Source organism: Callospermophilus lateralis, chromosome 12 (assembly GCF_048772815.1).
Source record: "Callospermophilus lateralis isolate mCalLat2 chromosome 12, mCalLat2.hap1, whole genome shotgun sequence".
NCBI lineage: Eukaryota > Metazoa > Chordata > Mammalia > Rodentia > Sciuridae > Callospermophilus > Callospermophilus lateralis.
The window spans coordinates 28,141,894-28,163,492 of NC_135316.1; positions in this window are offsets into that span (position 1 = coordinate 28,141,894).

Sequence of the window (21,599 nt, forward strand, 5' to 3'; positions counted from 1 at the left end):
GAATAAAGAGTTGCCCTAATATTTCATCTCTTTACGTTCAGGAAACTGATAGAAAGGAGAAAAGAAAGTTAAGATAGAAAGTCTTCACCTTTCATCTCTTTTCCTCATCGGGATGAATGACATTTGCAGATAACAGTGGGACAGAAACCTAAGGACATCTCAAAATTGGGTACAATAGTGGGGCAGCTGCTTGTTCCAGTAAAAGTTGTGCTCGTGGTGGCATCCGCCATGGTGCATTATCTGCAGAAGTATTGAGGCAAAAAAGACAGGGATATGACTGGACTCCTGCACTGCCTACATATGGTGTACAGGATACTTTAAAAATCTGTGCAAAAAAATGGTGAAGGAGTGAGTAATCTGGTCTTGAGACCAAGGGTGCAGGTTGCTAAATGTTTGAGTATGTGACAGGTGGCAGGGACACCACAGATTTTTGTAAAGAGAGTCATCAAAATACCTGGATGGCCATGAAATTGGGCAGACCACAGTGGTAGTAGGCCCAGGTCGAGCAGATCACCCACCATACTGTGGAGACTGGAAAATATTATGCAGTTAGTTGTAGGACCCACTCCCTGGCCATGTGTGTTACTGCAAGGCTGCAACATTCCATGTGTTGTCTTGGAGAGGAGTTGGAGCTATGGAACATTGAGGATTTACCTCAACAATTATTTAAACAATGGGATCAGACTAAGTTTATCAGATTGAGAAATTATATCACTCCCCAGAAATAAGAAAGCTTCATTTCTCTTCATATATTCCACCCTATTACACACATTTGTGACCCTTCTACATAACTCAAAAACCATCCCCTAGGATACTGAGATTTCTACTCATGGCCCAATAATTTGAGGCACCATCAAGTATGAAAATATTCTAATGCGACTGAAGCCTCAATATGAGTACTCACTATGAGGATCTGGTCTGCTGAGGCATAAAGCTTCACAGAGTTCTTTAAGAGGCAAAAAAGGTCATTGTTGACACCATGTTAACAAAATTATTATGGGATATCATATGAACAGAAAGGGACTACTCACACAGGAAAAAAAATGGAGGGTGGAAAATTTTTAGCTCTTTACTAGCAAAGCAAGAATTCAAAAGCCAATTTTGCCCCCTGTAATGATACATAAGTTTTAGGAAAAAAAAAAAGCCAAAGTCACTAACATTTAGAAACAAATGGAACCTATTCATTTCTCTGATCATTTCGTTTATTCCAGATTTACAGAGCGGAAGATGACATTAAAAATTAAATGTATTTTTAAGGAGGAATTAAAATGTCTTCCTAATTAAATCTATTGTCACTGAAATGGATGGTAATGACATCACTTTTGTGTGCTGCAATTTCATGTAATATTTATTGAGTTAACCAAATAATAGTATAAAAAGACTGGTGTTGGACAATAGTTTCCTCAAGGAATTCTGACTGAACAAGTTGATGTTGACTTCTCTCTTCCTAGAGCTTCCTGCTAAATATAGCTTTAAACTCTAGAAACAACCAAGGCAGAATACTGAAAGGAAGAAAGAGACTATGGATCCTCATGGTGAAAGACAACATAGGACTGGGTGTCCTTAATTGTGAGGGCTGTTAAATACAGCAAGGGAAGGCAACCCAGGCCTAGTATTTCCTGACATCCATCCTGAGAAGACAGCTCAGGTATGATTCTCTTGATGATTGGAGAATTCTACTAAAAACACTAGGTGGTCTGGTGTGTTAGTCAACTTTTTGTCACACTGACCCAAATACCTGTCAAAAACAGAGGAAGAAAAGCTTATTTTGAGCTCACAGATTTAGAAGTTCAGCCCAGGGTTGGCCAACTTCATTGCTCTAGGCCTGAGGCAAGGCAGAGCATCCTCCTGAAAAGGCTGGAAAAGAGAAACTCCTCAGCTCATGGTAGCTGGAAAGCAGAGAAAGAAAAGGAGGAGCCATGGGGCAAGATATAATCCCCAAGTGCACACCCCCAATTACCCACCTTTGGTAGTCATACCCCCCATGCCTACAGTTACCACAGTTAGTCCTTCAAATTACTAATTCAGCAAATGAGCTTACTGCTCTCATAATCTCCACATTTTACCTCTTGCATCAACACAGGAGTTTTGGAGACAACTCCTCAATCAAACCATAACATTCTTCCTTTGCCCACCAAAACTCATGTCCATCTCACAATGCACAATGCATCTAGTCCATCTCCAAGGGTCCTCACAGTCTTTACAGTTTTAGCATTTCCCAAAAGTCCAAGTCCAAAATATTATCCGAGACTCAAGGCAAACTCTTGGTTGTGAGCCCCTATAAAAACCCAACGCAAGTTGCATACCTACAATTTATAATGGCACAAAGTAAACATTCCCATTCCAAAGGAGAGGAATAGGGACATAGAAAGATATCAAGACCTTAACAGCCAGACGTATCCTGTGCTTCACCTCTAGCACATGGTGGTGAGATAGCATATCTTAAGGGCTTAGGCAGCTCCTTCCCTTTGGCCAGGATGGTTGCAGTCAGTATAGCCTCTCTTTTAGCCTGGTTATATCTACAGCCAGCAACTTTCCTTGGCAGGCAGTCCACATTATTGGCATCTCTTAGTCTTATGGGTCACCACTGCAGCTTTGGTTTCCTTCCTCTCAGGGGCTGCCCACAGGATTCCTAACCTACCACACTTTGCCTAGTGTCCCATACCTTCCTTTGGAATCTTGGTGGAAGCCTCTATAACCGCTTAACTCCAGCATCCTGCATTTCTGTAGAACCAGCATCATGTGGATGATATCAAGGTCTGCTGCCTGCTCGAGCAGTAACTGGGCCCCCTTGGACCATGGCTGCAGTGGCCTCTGAGTACCTAGGAGGCTCATCATGGTGAAATAAACCCCGAGAAGCATCTCTTTAGTCAATCCTATGCAATCTCCCAAGTAATTTTCCAATTTTACACCATGATTTTGCAGTGAGTGTGGTCTTGCTAATTCCTGAGACAATCTCTCTCCACAGATAATGAGGAACTACTGTATATAAATTCTCCATCAATATGATAAAATGTATTTACAATAACTCTAGAGTTAGCCTCATGATTAACAAGGAAAAACAGATTGCTCCCAACTTCAGTGATTCAACAAAAGATTTTTTGACAATGATGGTGTGTGCATAAGCCCTATGCATTCAATAGAAACTGTACTTCAAATTTTGAACTTTGAACTAACAACATGTATTTCTTCATGCTGGACAGTGGTACCAAGTCACAGCTCCCAGTAAGCTCTAGGATCACATTGAGAACCAACTGATATTCTACACCACTACAGTGGTGGTGCTAAATTATGATGTTCAGTAAGTTTTTAGTTTTATTTGCAGTATTGGGGATTTAACACAGGAATGTTTTACTACTGAGCTATATCCCCAGCTTTTTAAAATTTTTGTTTTGAGGCAGGATCTCTCTAAGATAATTAGGATGAACTCAACCTCCCAAGTCAATGGAATCCTTTAGGAGGTGTGTGCCACTGTGTCTGACTCTAAAATGCGTTTTAGTTTTACGATATCTTAAACCTGCAATAGGTTTATTGGTATGTTACCTCATCAGAGGATGGGGAGTTTCTGTATTAAAAATGTTGTCATTGAAGTATAAAATAGAATCACCATGTTTATGCACTATTATGTAATATATTTCACTGTTATTCAACATTTTAACAAATTTAAGACTTTTTTTTTTTTGAACCAGCAATTGAACTCAGGGACATTTGGCCACTGAGCCACATCCTCAACCCTATTTTGTATTTTATTTAGAGACAGGTTCTCACTGAGTTGCTTAGCACCTCTCTTTTGCTGAGGCTGACTTTGAACTCTCAATCTTCCTGCCTCTACCTCCTGCACCACTGGGATTACAGGTGTGTGCTACCATGCCCAGCAAATTTAACACAATTTTAAGCCACTTCAATTTGATAAGAGAATAAAATTAAATAAGGTAAACTGGAAAAAGTGAAGGTACAATTTTATTTATTGGCATATTGTATAATATAATATTTAGAAATATTCTAGAGAACTAACTGAAAAACTTGCATAAGTAAGGGCATTTGAAATGGATGTGGGTACAGATTATATACATAATATATACAACCAAAAAAAAAAAAGAACCTGATTTGCCATATCAGACTAACGTAAAACACTTTAGAGTAAATTTAATAAGAAATTTGCCAAAAATATAAAATTTTATTTTCCAACTTCATATTGTGTTTTATTGATCTCTTAGGAATTCTTGTGACCCTTTCAATTATTACAGTTTTATATATTTTAATAGTAAGTAAACATAGTCTTGCCTAAATATCCATTAATAAGAAGCTTGTTTTATCTATCTTATGTACAACAACACATCCATAAAAATCAATTTGAACTTTAAAACACTGATGTAAAATTATTTGTTGCATATTGTTCGGTGACATAAAGAGGGTAGAAAATGTTTTGAGCTGTTGTGGAAAAGTAAGCATAACAGATAAAATGTACATATACATTATATATATATGTAATATTTGTATCATTTATAAGTATATTTATGTATATATATGTATATATATTTATGTACACATTTTTAGAATTAATAGAACATTTCTGACATGCTTTATAAAGTCCTGGGCTAGAAATGTATGTCAGTGGGATAGCACTTGCCTAGCATTAGCCAAGCCCTGTGTTCCATTCCCAGCCCCACAAAATAAACAACAATAGCAACAACAACAAAAATAAAAACAATACGCAAACAACACTGGTTTCCACTAAAAAGGGGAAACTAGTAACTGAGAAACAGCTACAGAGGGATAAATTTGTTTTAAAATGTTATGTACCTATTGGTTTTTGAAGCAATGATTATCTCAAAAAAAAGTAAATGTAAATTTTGAAATATGATTATAATCTCAACATTATAATCAATACATAGAGATGGCATTTAATTTTTTTGTGTTAAAAACTTGTACATATGTATATTTTTTCAGAGAAAATGTTAATAAAATTTCTAAGCATTCAGACAATACTTTCTCTAGTGCTCTATTAAAATATATTTTAATAAATTAAGCTTACTAAATGTTATTAATTAAATTTTACTAACATTATTGTAGTGTAACATATTCTTTTAAATAATAAGATTAGAACTATCTTCATAATGCATCATGTGAAGTTAACATCACGATGAATAAAACAGAGTGGTCTTTGTTCCAGAACAGTTTCAAAATGCATGTTAAACTTTCCAATGTTATGTTGTCTTCTTTGACCTATTCCTTAATTTAGAAGTAATTTTTAAATATTTGAAAAAATTTTTAAGTTTTAAAAATGGGGATTTATTTCATCCCTTTTATTTATTTTGTGTCTATTATTCCTCTTTACCCCCTCACCGCCATCTATTTCAGGTTGCCTCCTATGCCCAATGAAGGGTAGACACAGGTTTGCAGTGCCCTCTTTAAGAAAAATAATATAAAATTACAAAGATATAATTAGTACAAAAGTGAAATTTACTCTGGAGGGAGAGGGAGAGAAAGAAACAACACAACAAATTATAAATTTTAAAAGTTGATAAAGGCTATAAAGATCATAAAATCCAGGCAAATAAGATTCATTAGTTGTGTAACCCACCTTCATGACATTTTTTTTTCCTCCTAATTTTTTGGACTGTTTGTTCTTTGCCTTGTCATATATAATATTTTTTTTGTGAAACCAGTTTCTATGAGAAAATAGATGAAAAGGAATCTTTCAGCATTTCCCTCTCCCCAACATTATTAAGATAATTTGGAAAAATTACCTTTAGTTTCCAGCGCATCACTGGTAACATTAGATTTTTAGGATTGTTGTTAAATTAGGGTAATCCTCTATCAAGTTTCTTTCATATAATATGAGCCACAAGAGTTCAAGTCATATTGAGTGTGCCTCGGCCATGACTGATCTTACACACTCTTTGAACTGACAACACACATTCCCTCATGGAAGTGGTGTGTTATGAGTTCTCACCATATTTGTCAGTGTCAGCAAGAGATTTAAATCTTTTCCCAGAGTGTTCATATAATCTACTCTCTTTATTAAGGGCACAGTCCAAAAGGCTATTTATCATTTCTTTTTGAAGCTTGTCTCTTCCTCTAAATGAGTTACAGCTTTTGGTGTGATCAGTATTGTTTTGTTGTTACAACTTGCTTCTTAATGTCAGCATAATTTCTGATGATTTCATGGCTACTCTTTGCTACTCATGTTTGCATTTCACTAATTGACACTTCTTTCAATTCTATAATAATAAATTTTAACATGACAGAAAGGTCATAGAATGATCTTAAAAAGAAACCCAACACTCTTCTGGTCATACATCCCCTGTTTAAGATCCTTTAATTACTTCCTGTTTTAATAAATATTTAATTGGAGCCATATGTCCCTGTACTACCTGGTTGACTTTGCCTCTCCAACTTCACCTCCAGTCACTTCCTGCTCCTCAGGGTCCACCCCACTGGACTTCCTTACTGCTCTTGAATATAATGAATTCCTTCTACGTCAGGATCCTCACATTTGCTCGTCCCTATTTGTGGCACTCTTTCTTCAGATCTTTTCATTAAAGACTGTTTCTCATCTTATTTGCCTGTTGAATAAAACTTCCCTGATCCCTCTTCCTAAAGAAACCACTCTTTCCAATCATTACTGCATTGAACACTTGATTTTCTTAGTAGCACCAATGGAATGATTTCTCATTATTTATTTGCTCATTTGATCATGGATTTATTTGGCTTTTTATTGTTTATCCACCCACTGGTCAGATAGATTTTTTTGAGAACAGACACGCCTTGGGTCACTGTTTCTCTTCAGGGCCATAAGCAGTGCCTAGAATAGGGTAGGAAGCCAAGAACTATTTATAGTGTAAATGTGTAGATTATAAAAGGATTCTTTAGCCCAAGCAAGCTCAGATCATACCTTATAGCAACCTTTAGTATTTTGAAGGTTTGGAGATTTTTACAATAAAGAAACGTGTTTTATTTTGTTTAACTCAGAATTTGCCCAATTTATTTAACCATATTTTTTTTTTGCTTTGCTTTGTAAAAATATCTCCAACTAACATTTTGGAAATAATAACATACTTCATTATAATGAGAGGATTTCTAACACTGAAGGAACTCATGAAACTAGGTAAAAACCACCCAGAGCAAACAGACATTGGAAAATGACTCCTTCATAGCTCTGGTTTATTCATTCACCCATTCAACAAGCATTTCTTGTTGTGCCTTCCCTCTTTCCAGTTTAACTTATTTAATTTTTATTCTCTTGTCAGGTTGCAGTGGCTTAAAAATGTGTTAAATTTGCCAGGCATGGTTGTGCGCACCTGTAATCTCAGTGGCACAGGAAGATTGAGAGTTCAAAGCCAGCCCCAGCAAAAGTGTGGCATTAAGCAACTTGGTGAGATCCTGTCTCTACATAAAATACAAAATAGGGTTGTGGATATGGCTAAGGGGTCAAGTGCCCTCGAGTTCATTCCCTGTTAACAAACAAACCAAAAAAAGTGTTAAATTTATTAAAATGTGGAAATATGTTACATAATAATGTTATATAATAGTGACATAAACATTGAGATTCTATTTTATACTTCAATGAGAACGTTTTTAATAAAGAAACTCCCCAACCTCCTATGAGGTTACATACTATGTACCTGACATGTTGTCATGCTCTAGAGATACATCCCTTGGCTCAATCCCTGCTCTTGTAGAGCTGAAGCACATATGATATGGGGTGACATGTACCTTGCTCCATGGGAATAGGTTGGGGGAGCACTCAACGCAGTCCCAGAGGTCTAGGAACACTTCCTGATGAAGTGTTATCTAAGTCAAAACCTGGAGACTAAATAGACCTTTGGTGGATGAAGAATTTGGAAGAGTACCACAGGCATCAAAAGTACCCTGTGTCTATAGCTGGGATCAAGAAGCAGCTGGTGTGCTGGAGAGATTGGAAGATCACTGTGTGTTTGAGTCCAGTGTGTAAGCAACAAGTGGTAAGAGGTGAACACAGGGTGGTGACAACAACCAGGCCACACCGAAAGGACCTGAAATTATTGACTTAGGTATTGTCCTACAAACTGATTGTCAATCCACTGAGGTTGCTTTGATTTGCTGAATTTGTACTTTTAGTATTACTATCTTATGTGTGCAAAGTAAACATAAAATTTTATGAAATGACTGAAGAAAAACAACTTAAAGTCCAGAAGAATCTTTGGGGAAGATTGTCGGTGGGAGAAATAGCTGCTTTTTGGTATGTTGTGATAAACTGCTGGCTTATTTACTGCTTTCTAGCTACCCAAATTCTAGGGGTACCAGGAAAACAGAGCACAGAAGTGATGGCACCCACAGTCCTTCCTGATGCAGCAACTAGCCAGAGTAACTGTCTTGGGAAAAGGGAGCAGCCATTCCCAATACAGTTAGGAATATCTTTTTAGCTTTTAAGTAATTCTAAGTGTCAAAATCATTTAATATTTCAGAGCCTGCAATGTAAAACAAGTAGTAAATTGAGAGGGAAAGTCCAAAAGGAGAAAAATACTAGACGCTGCAGACTTGTTTCCACCAGTCAGAGGCCAATAACTGATGTCTAGACTCTGTCCCTTGCTCCCATCTGGAGAGTTCTCCTTCTGACATAATAAACAAATCAAAGAAAAACAATCATGGATGGGAGAAACAGCAGGGTCTTCACATTTTGCTTCCCTTACGACTTCTTTGCCAACAGGAAGGCAACTGTTCTAGCTGAGCCAATGAACACTTTATGGAAACCGCTTTAGTCGCAGACTATCATACCCTCCTGACCAACCAAGTCATTCTTGAGAACTCAACACTTCTTAGCTTGGCCCAGACCCAGGGCTCTCTTCTACCCTGAGAATTCACATGAAGATTATATAAACTCTCTGTGACTACTTATTTTTTTCTTCAGAACTTGAAACCAAAGACATTTAAACATTGTATTATCTCTTGATGGTGTTTGCATGTGTGTAACTGGACTTTTATAAGGTGAAGAAAATGCAGGTTTTCTTTGGTCAAGGGAGATGGTATAGACAAATCTTGATTCTTGGGAAACTCTTCCTATTAAAAAAAATGAAAATTAAGGTTGGTTTTGAAGGGAATACCTGATTTCCTCCACAGCCCTCAACAGTTCAATTCAGTTTCTGTTATTGCTCAATTCTTGCCTATAATAAGAATAAGTCTCTTTGCTTCCTGAATTCTTCATAGCAGAAAGGGCACTGTGAGAGTAAATGCTTGGAGTGCTGTATCTACAAGGTCATGTGTTATGCTGAGGACTTTATTCTGTCAATTGACTACCTCTCCTTACACATCTTGAACTCTGATTTTAGGTATAGCTATATGACTGTTTTGTTTGGGGGCATGTGATATAATTTGTTAGAGTACAACATACAAGCAAAAAGTTCATGTTCCCTTTTGTCCCAGTCACACAGCACAACACTGACATTCACTCTTCAATCCCAAAGGCTTTGTTTCTAAATCATATGTTTCCCGGGTTTTTAGGTTGTTATTTTCTCCAATGAGTCTAGAACAAGAAAGCAGTTGCTACTCAGTCTTACATCATCCTCTGAAATCTAGGTCTTATTCTCCTGTTGGTTTTCTAACGTCTGTAAATTTTGATGCTTGGATTTATATTTCAATGCATGGAGATTTTTAGGGAAGTCCAGGTCATGATAAGAGGAATGAGAAAGTAATATAGATAAGAGAAGGCAGTCAATAAAATTCAATAAAATGTGCATTATGCTGTCTTCTACTATCACAGGCAACTAAAGATTAACCCCACAGAGATTCTGGGCATACTGCAAAACACATGAGTCAGAATTTTACCAAGAGGTAATGGAGCCAGTATATTTAAACACCAACTTCTGAAAGTGGATTAAAGGCTACTCCCAGGAATGTTCATTCCTTGTTACTTCCAGTCTGTCTTGCTGTGACCAAAGTGGCTTCCTACAGTTTAGAATGGAATACCTTCAGAGATAGAGAAACAGATATAGGCATTTGATAGTTCAGTGCAGTACAAGTGATAGGGAAATAGCACTGACAGTGCCTAAGTTAATTTCTGTTTTAAGTGAAAGTAGTTGTTAATTCTTTTAGTTTCCCTGATATAGTTTTAAGGGTACTACTGATATATTTATTAGTCATTTTGGTAATATAAAAGTAAATGATATTTTTATGAAGTCCAATTTATATTTTTTGCTCATGCTTTTGGTGTCATAATTTCAAAATCCAGAGAGAGAGAGAGAGAGAGAGAGAGAGAGAGAGAGAGAATTTTTAGTATTTTATTTTTTAGTTCTCGGCGGACACAACATCTTTGTTTGTATGTGGTGCTGAGGATCGAACCTGGGCAGCACGCATGCCAGGCGAGCATGTCACATCCCCAGCCCTGTTGATGAATTTTTTGAGTTAAATTTGGCATAAGGTGTGTGATAGGGGACCAAGTTCATTCTTTTGCACACTGCTGCATCCGTTATTAGCTCTAGGTTTTATATTCAGTTTTCCCAGCACCACTAATTAAAGAAACCATCCTTTTTCTGCTGAGTGTTCTCGACATCCTTGTCAGTGATCAATTGGCCATAAATGTGTGGTTGATTTCTAGACTCTCAATTCATTTCCATTGATCTACATGTCGATCCTTATGCCAGTATTCCATACTTTTGATTACTGTAGTTTGTTACAAGTTTTTAAATTGGAAAGTGTGAGTCCTTCAATTTTTTTTCTTCCTTTAAGGATTAGTTTGACTGTTCAGGATCCCTTGCAGTTCTATGTAAATTAAAAAAAAAAACTATTTACCATTTCTAATAAAATTTTGATAGTGGTTATTTTGAATCTGTAGATTACTTTGAGCAATATTGCTGTCCTAACAAGATTAAGTCTCTTAATCCTTGAACATGACACTTTTTTGTTTATTTAATTCTTCTTTAATTTCTCTCAGCAATGTTTTGCAGTTTTTAGTACAGAAAATTTTCACCTACTTGATTTAATTTATTTCTAGACATTTTATTCTTTATGTGATATTATAAATGAAATTCCTTCCTTAATTTTCTTTCTATACTGATACCTGGTAGTATATGGAAAATTGATGTTTTATAGCTCCTATACTACTAATTGCTGAATCAGTTATTAGCTCTAGGTTTTATATTAAATCTTTAGTATTTGATATACCATAATTTCATTCATAAATAAAAGTAAATCTACTTCTTCCTTTACAATTTGGAGACATTTTGTTTTTCTTGTCTAATTGCTTTTGTTTGCATTCAGTATAATGTTGAATAGCAATGATAAAAGCAGTCATCCTTATAGTATTCCTGACCTAAGTGGAAAGCTCTCAGACTTTCACTATTGCATAGAATTTTAGCTATGAACTTTTCAGAAATGCTTTTTATCATGTTGAAAAAGTGCCCCTCTCTTGGTTTCTTAGTGCCTTTATCACGACGGCATTTTTAATTTTATGAAATGCTTTTTCTGACTTTCTGTCAAAAGAGATGGTTGTGTGATTTTCTTCTTCAACAATGACAAAAACATACTTAAGAAATAGACAAAGGATTATTATAGATATTTCTCTACAGAAGGTATACAAGTGTCCAAAAAGGAAGCTCCTAAAAAGATGTTCAACATTTTTTGTCATTGTGCAAATGCAAATCAAACATCAATGAGATTCCCACTTTGCATCCAGGAGGAGGGATAGGATGAAAAAAAAAGTAGCAAATATTGCTTAAGATGTGGAGAATGTGGAGTAATTGGGATCTTTATGAATCCTTAAAGAGTCAAACATAGAGTTACTATATGACCCAGCAATTCCACTTCACAATATATACCCCTAATATATACCCCTGAAAACAGATATTTAAGCAAATACTTGTAAATTTATGTTCATTGAAGCACTATTGACAAAAGGCCAAAAGGCAGAATGATCTCAAACATCCATTGACAATGAATCTAGAACAAATTGTGAAATATGCATAATATGCAATACTATCAGCAAGATGCATGACATGCAGATGAAACTCAAAGACATTATGCTAAATTAAAGAAGCCCGATAAAAGTTCATGTACTGCATAATTTCATGTATATGAATTATTCAAAACAGGTAAATCCATATAAACAGAAAATAGATTGGAGTCAGGGATTAGAAGAATAGGGTGTAATTACTTAATTGGTATAGGGTTTTATTTTGGAGCAATAGCAACATTATTAATGTACTCAGTGCCACTGAATATTCACTGGTGTCTCATGTGCTATGAATTTTTATATTGCTTGTTGCCTTTAAAAATCATTCTGAATATAGCTGAAATTCTTTTGAATTTGTGTTAGCCATTATTTTTACACATTATTTTTGTATCTATTTTGGATACTATTATTTTAGGACAAAATAAGTGTGTGTACTGGAAGGTTTTTACTAACCAGGAATGCCATATGGAGTCTGGACTAAAAAAGAAAATAAAAACAAAAGAATATATTCTAGATTAGTTCTTATGACAAAGTAGTTAGTCAATTTTTTAGAACAGTTTTCCCCACTGTATAACCATTTTGAAATGTGTTCTGCCAATCTTTTTCTCTAATTAGTGGTTGATGCTGAGTTTTTTGCAAAGCAAAGTGTGGCCTTAGAAAGGAACTTTTCAGTCCATTTTTGGCTGTAGGAAATTAGAGCACTGGGCTGCCATGGGCTTTTTATCCTATTTTGTGCACATGATGTTTTCTGAAACTAGGAAAGATGAAAAGAAAGGAAGTGAAACTGGATGATTTTTCTGAGTATATAATTTAAATGTCATTTGTAATCATTAGGTTTTATTAACCAATGCTAACTTTCCATTCAAACACATTTACTTTCATTTTTGCCTGGTTTTAACTCTAAAAGGTTTGGTTAGGAGTAGGGTGTTTAAGTGAAGTCAATTAATGACTTGGTTTAACCATCCAGCTTGGTCTTTGTCAAGTTGAAGCAGAAGATAAGAGGCTTGGGATTCACCATAGATTTTCTTTAAGCCCACCTGGAAAAAAAAGATACTTAACAAAGTCACTCTGGACTATGAAAAAGCTGCCAACACTGTGTATTAATCAAAAGCCTGCTGTCCAATGTATGACTGCTGTGAAAGTATGGGAATTTGATCTTTTTTGTTGAAATTCACTAAAGGAGCCTACAGAAAGAATCAAGAAAGGCAAGGATTAATCACCAAACAAGTTGTGATATCCAACTGTGATATGTGCAGTGCCAAATTCCTGGATATGCACACATGAGAGACTGCAGTTCCCGAATCTAGGATGATTTGAAAGTCAATCCCTATGTTCATTGTATGGAAGGAAGGATGATGCTTTCTGTGAACCCTGTTCCATTTATTGGAATTGTGTTTATGGCTTTCAATTTGGCAGAAAAGCTTTTAACAACTTTTTAATATTTTATTTTGGCATTAAATTTTGTGGCTTGCATTAGTTTAGTGATTCCTACTCTGTACAGGTTTGGTCGATGCAGTGGTTTCAGGTTTTATTCATTTCCTTATTTGCTCTTACAGCTTAAAGAGTGATGGCCAAATAGTATTGAAAAATCATTACATGTAGTAATAGTCTGCATAGAATTTTACTTCTAAATTAGGGCTTTTATTTATATATTTTTGTGTTTATGCATATTACATATAAACACTAAGGAAAATTTAGAAAATGAAATAAATTATGTGAGAAAATCTGAATCAAACATCCATAGAAATAATTGTTATTAACTTACATTTTTTCATCCCAGACTTTTTATATACTCATAATTGTATATTTCATGCTATAGAATTTCATGCATGAAAAATTTCATACACTGTAAAACTGTATTCATGAAGTATATATGGTCTATGTCTCATTTTTTTTATAAAAAGATATTGTGAATATTTTTTGCGTGCCATAATGTAGTAGTTTCTGGTTATTATCTTCCTTGTTATTACCTTTAATTTGTTTTTGGATGTATGTTTCATTTGTTTACATTTTCTGTAAACATCTGCTAAACCCACCTTGTTGTTTTATTTTATTTTATTTATTTTTTTGGTACTGGGGATTGAACTCAGGGGTGCTCAACCTCTGAGCCACATCTCCAGACCTTTTTATTTTTTATTTTGAGACAGTCTTACTAAATTGTCTAGGGCCTTTCTGAATTATGGAGGCTAGACTTCAACTTGTGATTTTCCTGCCTCAGCTTCCCAAGTTGCTGGGATTATGGGTGCATGCACCATGCCCGGTTCCACCTTGTGTTTTAAATGTATTAATAGTTATATTGAAGCATTTAAAAAGAATTTTTTTTATACTGGGGATTGAACTCAGGGGCACTTGACCACTGAGCCACATCCTCAACCCTATCTTGTATTTTATTTAGAGACAGGGTGTCACTGTCCTGCTTAGCGCCTCACTGTTCCTGAGGCTGGCTTTGAACTTGCGATCCTCCTGATTTAGACTCCCTAGTCAATGGGATTACAGGTGAGTGCCACCACACTCAGCTCAAAAGCATTCTTAACTGATACATTTTGTATTGTCAAAGTTAATAAAATAGGACATTTTTTATTATTTCTATATCTTTCCCTGATGCTTTATTTTGATCCATATGTCTCTTTATATTTGAATTGAGTTTCTTTTAGATAACATAGGATTGATTTTTGTTTTTTGATGCACCATGACAATCTTTTGAAAAATACCTATTGTATTTCAATCATTGACTTTAAGTAATCATATAGTTAGATCAAAATTACCTTGTTACTGTTTCCTATTTGTTGCCCTTGTTCTTTGTACCTACTTTTGTCTTCTACATATTTTTCTACCTTTTGGGGCTTTATTTGAACATTTTTTATATTCCCATTTTCTACCTCATATTAACAAAATATTTTAATTTCTATCCTTTTATCCCTTGTATCACTGTTATCATTCTGAATATTCAAATATATTAGAATTTGTGTTCAAATACATTGTTTTCATTTTGTATAAACTGCTATCTGTTTAATAAATTAAGAATAAAACCCCAATTTTTCTTTACCTACACTTATTAACCCTCCAGGGCCTTCCTTTCTTCATGGAGATCCAAATTTTTGACCTATGTAATCTTCCTCCTCTCTGCAGAACTTCTAATAAGTTTCATGAGGCAGGTTTACTGGGAACAAATTGCTATGATTTTTGTTTGTCTGGAAATGTCTTTAGTTTTCCTTTATCTTTAAAGGATAATATCAAAAGATACAGAATTAAAGATGTGATTTTTTGTTGAGAGCCACAGCCGAAGGGGCCCCAGCAAACTTTCAGACTGCCAGCTGATGAATGGCTCACAGCAGCCCCAGCAACATCTAGCTGATTGGCTCCTCTGCGGTGATGCTCATTGGGCTGTTTCCCTGCCCTTTCAGACCACGGAGCTGCTCATTGGGGGACTTTTTTGGCTCCGCCCATGCGACCCAGCCAATCGGCCTCAAGAGCAGGAGGATTGTGGGAGGAAGAGGTTGTTGGGGTGTGTGGCTTGTGGGAAGCCGGTGGTGGCAGTTGGGCTCTGAGGGTTTTTTCCTTAGGAGCTGTTTTGTTTATCTTGTGTGGTTAAAAATAAAGTTAGCTTCTTTTGACAAGTGGCTCCTGAATTGTGCCCAGCCAGACTGCGGCAACTTTTTTTTCTATTAAAACTTTAAATATACCACTTTCTTCTTAGTTTCATGTTTTCTCAGAAGGATATTAATGTAATTCTTACCTTTTATATAGGTAAGTTGTTTTTCCTCTAAATTTTTTTCCAATGATTTTCCCCTTTATCTTTGATTTACTGAAGTTGGACTATGCTACACGTAGATGTAATTTCTCTTCAAATAAACCCTGTATTATGTATGAATTAATTTTAGGGATATTATTAGTCATTATTGCTGTAATTGTTGCTCAGTTCTTATATCTTTTACTTTTTGTATTTCCATTACCTGTATATTTTTGTAGTTGTCCCCAACTTATCTCTCCCTCTCTCTCTCTCTCTTTCTCATTTCTCTTTTCAGTTTTGGACATTTCTGTTAATATATACTCAGGGCAGAGATTCTTTCCTCAGACATGTTCTAGTCACTAATAATCCCATCAAAGGCAATCTTCATTTCTGTTACAGCACTTTTTATCTCTAGCATTCAATTTCTTTTATTCTTAGAATTTCTTTTTCTTTTCTTACATTGTCCATCTGTTCTTATATTCTGTGTACTTTATCCATTAGAGTAGCTTATTAATCATTGTTTTTTTTAATCATGGGCTGATAATTCCAACATTCATGCCACATCTGACTCTGGTTCTGTTGCTTGTTCGGTCTCTTCAAACTGATTTTAGCCTCTTAGTATGCCTTATAAAAATTTTTTTTTGTAGAAAGATGGCATAATGTAGTGGGTAAATTGAACAAGTGTAAAGGGCCTTTAATGATGTGGGGGTAATATGTAGGGAGCCTGGAATCATTTTGCCGTCCTATGATATGACTTTGGGTGAGCCTGTGCTCTTGGTCTGTGAACCTACCAGGATTTCTCCCCACCCACCTGAGGTTCAGGATGGCCAGTGTGGGCTAGTATTTCCCTTCATTAGACCCTGATAAAATCATCAGGCTCTGACAAAATAATTAAATAATTAGTCCTGAAGGTGGGTGTTATTAAGAAGAACAGAATGCTGTGGAACATTTCCAAATGCTTCCTTCCTTCCACTGACCTCCCCATTGCTGAAAACATAAGGGATTTTTTTTCTCTGATATTTACAATGAGAATGGGTTAAGGTGCTTAGAGGTAAAACTCACAAAACTGTGAAGGACTTTCTATGTGTTTTTTACCTGGAGTTCTTATATTTCATACTTCAATTTCAGTTCAGATTTTCCTACCCCAGTACTGGATCCCACAGAGATATCTGATTGTGGGTTTATGTGCCAGTTAAATTATGAATCCTTGTATCTGCCTCCCTGCTGTCAATTTTAAAGTAGAAGTGTGCCCTGTGACCTTACTTTTCTGGTGGATTGAAGAACAAATGTTAATTTTTCTGTGTTTTCAGTAATATAAGACCTACCCCCCCCCAAAAAAAAAAGTTCCAGGATCACATTAAAAGACTAATCAACATAGGTTTTTCTAAAAGTCTCCAAAATATAGGAAAGGAGAAATAAAATTTTCGTAACTTATTTTATAAGACCAGAATTACTTTAATATCAAAGACAGAAAAAAATTATCACAAGAAGAAAAATCCCTACAAGTCTATATCCCTTATAAATATAGATACAGAATTTCACAACACAGTACTAACAAACTGAATCTATCAAACTATTAAAATATTATACAGTATGATCAAGTGGGATTTATCTGAAGAATTCAGGATTTATCTAAAGAAAATAAAAATTTATTAGAAAAATATTGAAAACAATTCACATGATCATCTAGGTTAATGCATAGACAGAATTGGATAAAACCTAATAATCTTTTATGATGTAAAAATAACTCTCAGAAAACTAGGAAAACAATGGACTATACTCAACCTGATGGAGTGCATTTATAGAAAACCTACAGCAAATATACTCTAATTAAAGACTGAAAATATTCCAAGATCAGAAAGGAAAAAGAAGATAATAATGTCACTTTTGCATCTGCTATTACTGAAAGTGTTACTCATAGTAATTAGGCAGGGGGAAAAAAAGGAAAAGGCTTTCCAAATTGGAAAGGAAGACAGAAACTGAATGTATTCACAGATAATTCTGCACATAGAAAATCCAAACAGAAAAGGAACAAACATGACTCAATCTAAAAAAAAGTTAAGTTGTTTCACTAAAAGTTAAACGTAGAACTACCTTAAGACTCACCAATTCCATAACTAAGTGTATACTCAAATAATCGTATACATATAAACAATTATTTGTACATTAATGTTCACAACTTCACTAGCCATAATAGCTAAAATGAGAAAACTACACAAATGTCCACCAGTGAATGAATGGTTAAATGAATTATGGAATATTCATGCAATGGAATATTATTTAGCCATAAGAAAGAATGAAGAACTTATACATGATACTACATGGATGAAACTAGAAAATATACTGTCTAAAAAGGCAAACACAAACTGTCACCTATTATATGATTCTATTTATATGAAATATTCAGAATAGGTAAATCCATACAGTCGAAAGTAGATTGGTGGTTCCCAGGGAGAAGGAGGAATAGGGACTAGCTTATCAATGGGCAGGAAATTTTATGTTGGGGGTGACGAATATATTTTGGAACTAAATAGAGATGGTATTTGCATAACATTGTAAATGTGCTACATGCAACTGAAATTTTTAGTTTAAAATGATTAATTGTTTTGTACATTAATTTTACCTCAATACAATTAACTTAAAAATGTATGCTCTGTAAGAGTAAAGAATATGAGTGTACATTATTCTTTTAGTAGATTTGCTGTGAATGGAAGCAGAAAGGCAAATCATATTTAAAGAGGGCATATCAGCTCAAGAAAGGATTGTTTTGACAAGAATGTATAGTCTTGAATATGTTATATTTTCAAGGACGACAGTCCACTAAGTGCCATAGCTAATGTCTATGAAATTTTTAATGTGTCCTAGTCACTGTGCCAAGCAGAAGGCAAGACAGTGTAATGGTTGAGAGCATAGATCAGTGGATCCAGACTTCCTGGGTTTGAATCCCAAGTCCACCACTTTCCAGCTACCTTCCTCATCTGGGACTATTGTGTAAGGAACTCATTACACATGAAGTTTTGAGAGCAATGCCTATTACTTATTATCCTACAAGTATTTTACATTATACCATTTCTCATTTAATTCTCAGAAGAAACTTACCACGAAATAATTAGTATTATCCCCACTTTATAGGTTAGGTTTAGAGAGTTTGCCTGGATATCTCCATGCTTGGTGCTAAAGACTCAGGGACCACATCCTCAAGTTCTTGTCTTGATTTTGTCTCCTGTTATTCACATTTTAATTTCCTTTTACTTTTCCTATATTAGCCTTATCACAATTATAATTAAATACTTCCACAATCCAGAATATCTTGATTTCTATGACATTACACTGGTCTCTCTCCCAGTCCTAAGTGTTATAGCATGCAAAGGAGACTTCTAATTCCAAAAGAAGTGAGAGCTATAAAATTGTTATATATAGAGATAAGAGGGGTAGAATAAGTTGCACATTGCATCTAGGTTAAATGAAGAGATGATGACTCAGCAGAATAGATTATAGAAAAGAGATAATAAATACAATGAACCTCAGTATGACCTAGATTAATTAAGGACTTGAAGCAATGCCTGAAAACACTGCAAACTCCTAGTAGTCACTGCATGTCTTTTCTATTACAATAACCGAATGCCAAAGATAATTTATGATGGATAGAGGTTTATTCAGTTCACAGTTCCAAAGGCTGGAGAGTTCAAGAATGGGCAGCTACATATGTTGAGTTTCTGTTCATTGGCAGAGATTATGTAGAAAACCAAGATGGTTCAGGGTGTCACATGCCACTCTATCTTCTTATAAAGCCACAGTCCAATTGGATTAGGGTCCTACCTTCATGACCTCATGTAACTTTAATTTCTTCCCAAAGGTCCCACCTTCAAACACCATATTTGGATTAAGTTTTAATTTCTCCTCTCTTAATCCCTCACAGTAAGAATTAAATTTTAACATGTGTTTTGATGGAGATATTCAAACTAAAGCATTTCCAGATCTCCCAAACTTATGTAATTCTCATGTACAAAATACATAAATTCTATTCCAATAGCCTAATTCCATCATCAAGCCAGATATTCAGGGTTTCATCTGAGACTCAAAAGAAAACACTCAGTGGTGAGTCAGTAAAATCAAAACAAGCTATCTACGTCCAAGGTACAATGGTAAGACAGGCATAGGGTATACATTACCTGATGGAAATCTGTCTTTTCAGATGCCCAATGGCAATATGAATCCAAGAAATAAAGATTATGCTAAGTCAGCCTGATGACAACATAGCACACACCTTCAGACAGGAGACACTGAACCAGATGAGTGAAGGAGAGTTCTAGCACAGAAATTCTCCTCATTTGTGGTAATAGAAACATTATACATCATATTCCCATATCATTTTCAGTTTTACAACAATCTCAATGTTTGGAATTTTGTGTAACTTTTTCTCATTACACGTTCATTATTTTGTCTATTCATTGATATCATAGATTCAGATTTGAGGAATCTCTTCATGAATGTTGAGAAGATTAAGGCTCCCACAAAGTAGGGTGATGCAGTTGTTTAGGACAACAAATGTTTCTTGAAAAACTATTGTTCCTGCCAGGATGACAGGAATGACAAATGACACAGAAATGAAAAAGAAACCTCCTCTGCCCTTGAGGAATTTAAAGACAAAGTTTCAAATTATCTGAATGTTTTCAAAATTATAACACATTATATAGTAATAGTGATTTGATAACTAGATCCTGAAAATTCAGTATTTTTCTTCTTTCTTTCTCATCTGTGGAAGTGGCTCAGCCAGCATGTACTTGAGTTCCTCTGAGGAAGAGAAACCTACTACATCCTGAGAGAGTTTGACAGAGCATGATAGCTTGGGGAAAGCTGTATGAATTCTCCCTCCCTGGACCATACTAGAATAGAAGATGCATATCTTTGCACCTGAGCTTATTCAAGTACAGTACAAACTAAAGGAAAAGAAATAGAAATCTTAACACTTCTTTTGGACCTTGAAGTCTCCGATTCTCATATTTATGCTTAATTTCATTATTTTTGTCTGTCTTTGGGTCAGTTAGTCAATGATAAATTCCCATCAGTCGCAAAATTTACTAAATTAAGTAAAAATCCTCTTTGAACATATTCTCTTTAACCCAAATTTTCTATTACATTTACCACCACAGTAGATAAAATCACACATAATTTTCTTTGGTGCATTAAAATTATGCAACATTGTGGGATTTGTTGTTATGTATTTTGTATGCACTTAGCCCAATTTGATTAATTTCATTCCCCAGTACCTCCCCTTTAAATTTAATTGTATAATTGCTTTTAATTTGATTGTGTAAGTATCTTGGTTATTTAAGTTTATTGAATAGCATACATCTTTTAGAAGAGATTTCATTCAGGGTATTCTGAAAAATGGATAAATAAGATTGGAAAGAATAAGAGAGAAATGGACCAGAAGACTTAATTTATTTTTCTAAATCCAACTAAAGTGTTTTCTGCTGCTGTATACTAGACTTTTTAAATTTGAAGTACATAAATTTAGGAACCAAAATTATATAATTAGATACATTTTGAAATGCATAATTATTTTTTAATGGTAAACATATTTTAGCAAGGCAAACATTCTAATTTGATTTTTTAGAAATTGTTAAAAAATAGCACAAATAGCTTTTTTCCACAAGTTGGAGACATCATCCTTTCTTTTCTTTTTTTTTTTTTTGAGAGTTATGTAGGTTTTTATTTTTATTTTATTTTTTTTTATTGGTTGTTCAAAACATTACAAAGCTCTTGACATATACATCATCCTTTCTATGAGATGGGCCGCATGCTAACAGGCTTGCTGCTTCTATACCTGGGGAGTATCTGCATGTTGACTCCATTCTTTCTCCTCTTCCCCTGTCTCTAGGCCAGCATCCCATTTCCATTTCAGAGTTGTTGCTTCCCTAGAGGAAGCACTTAAAC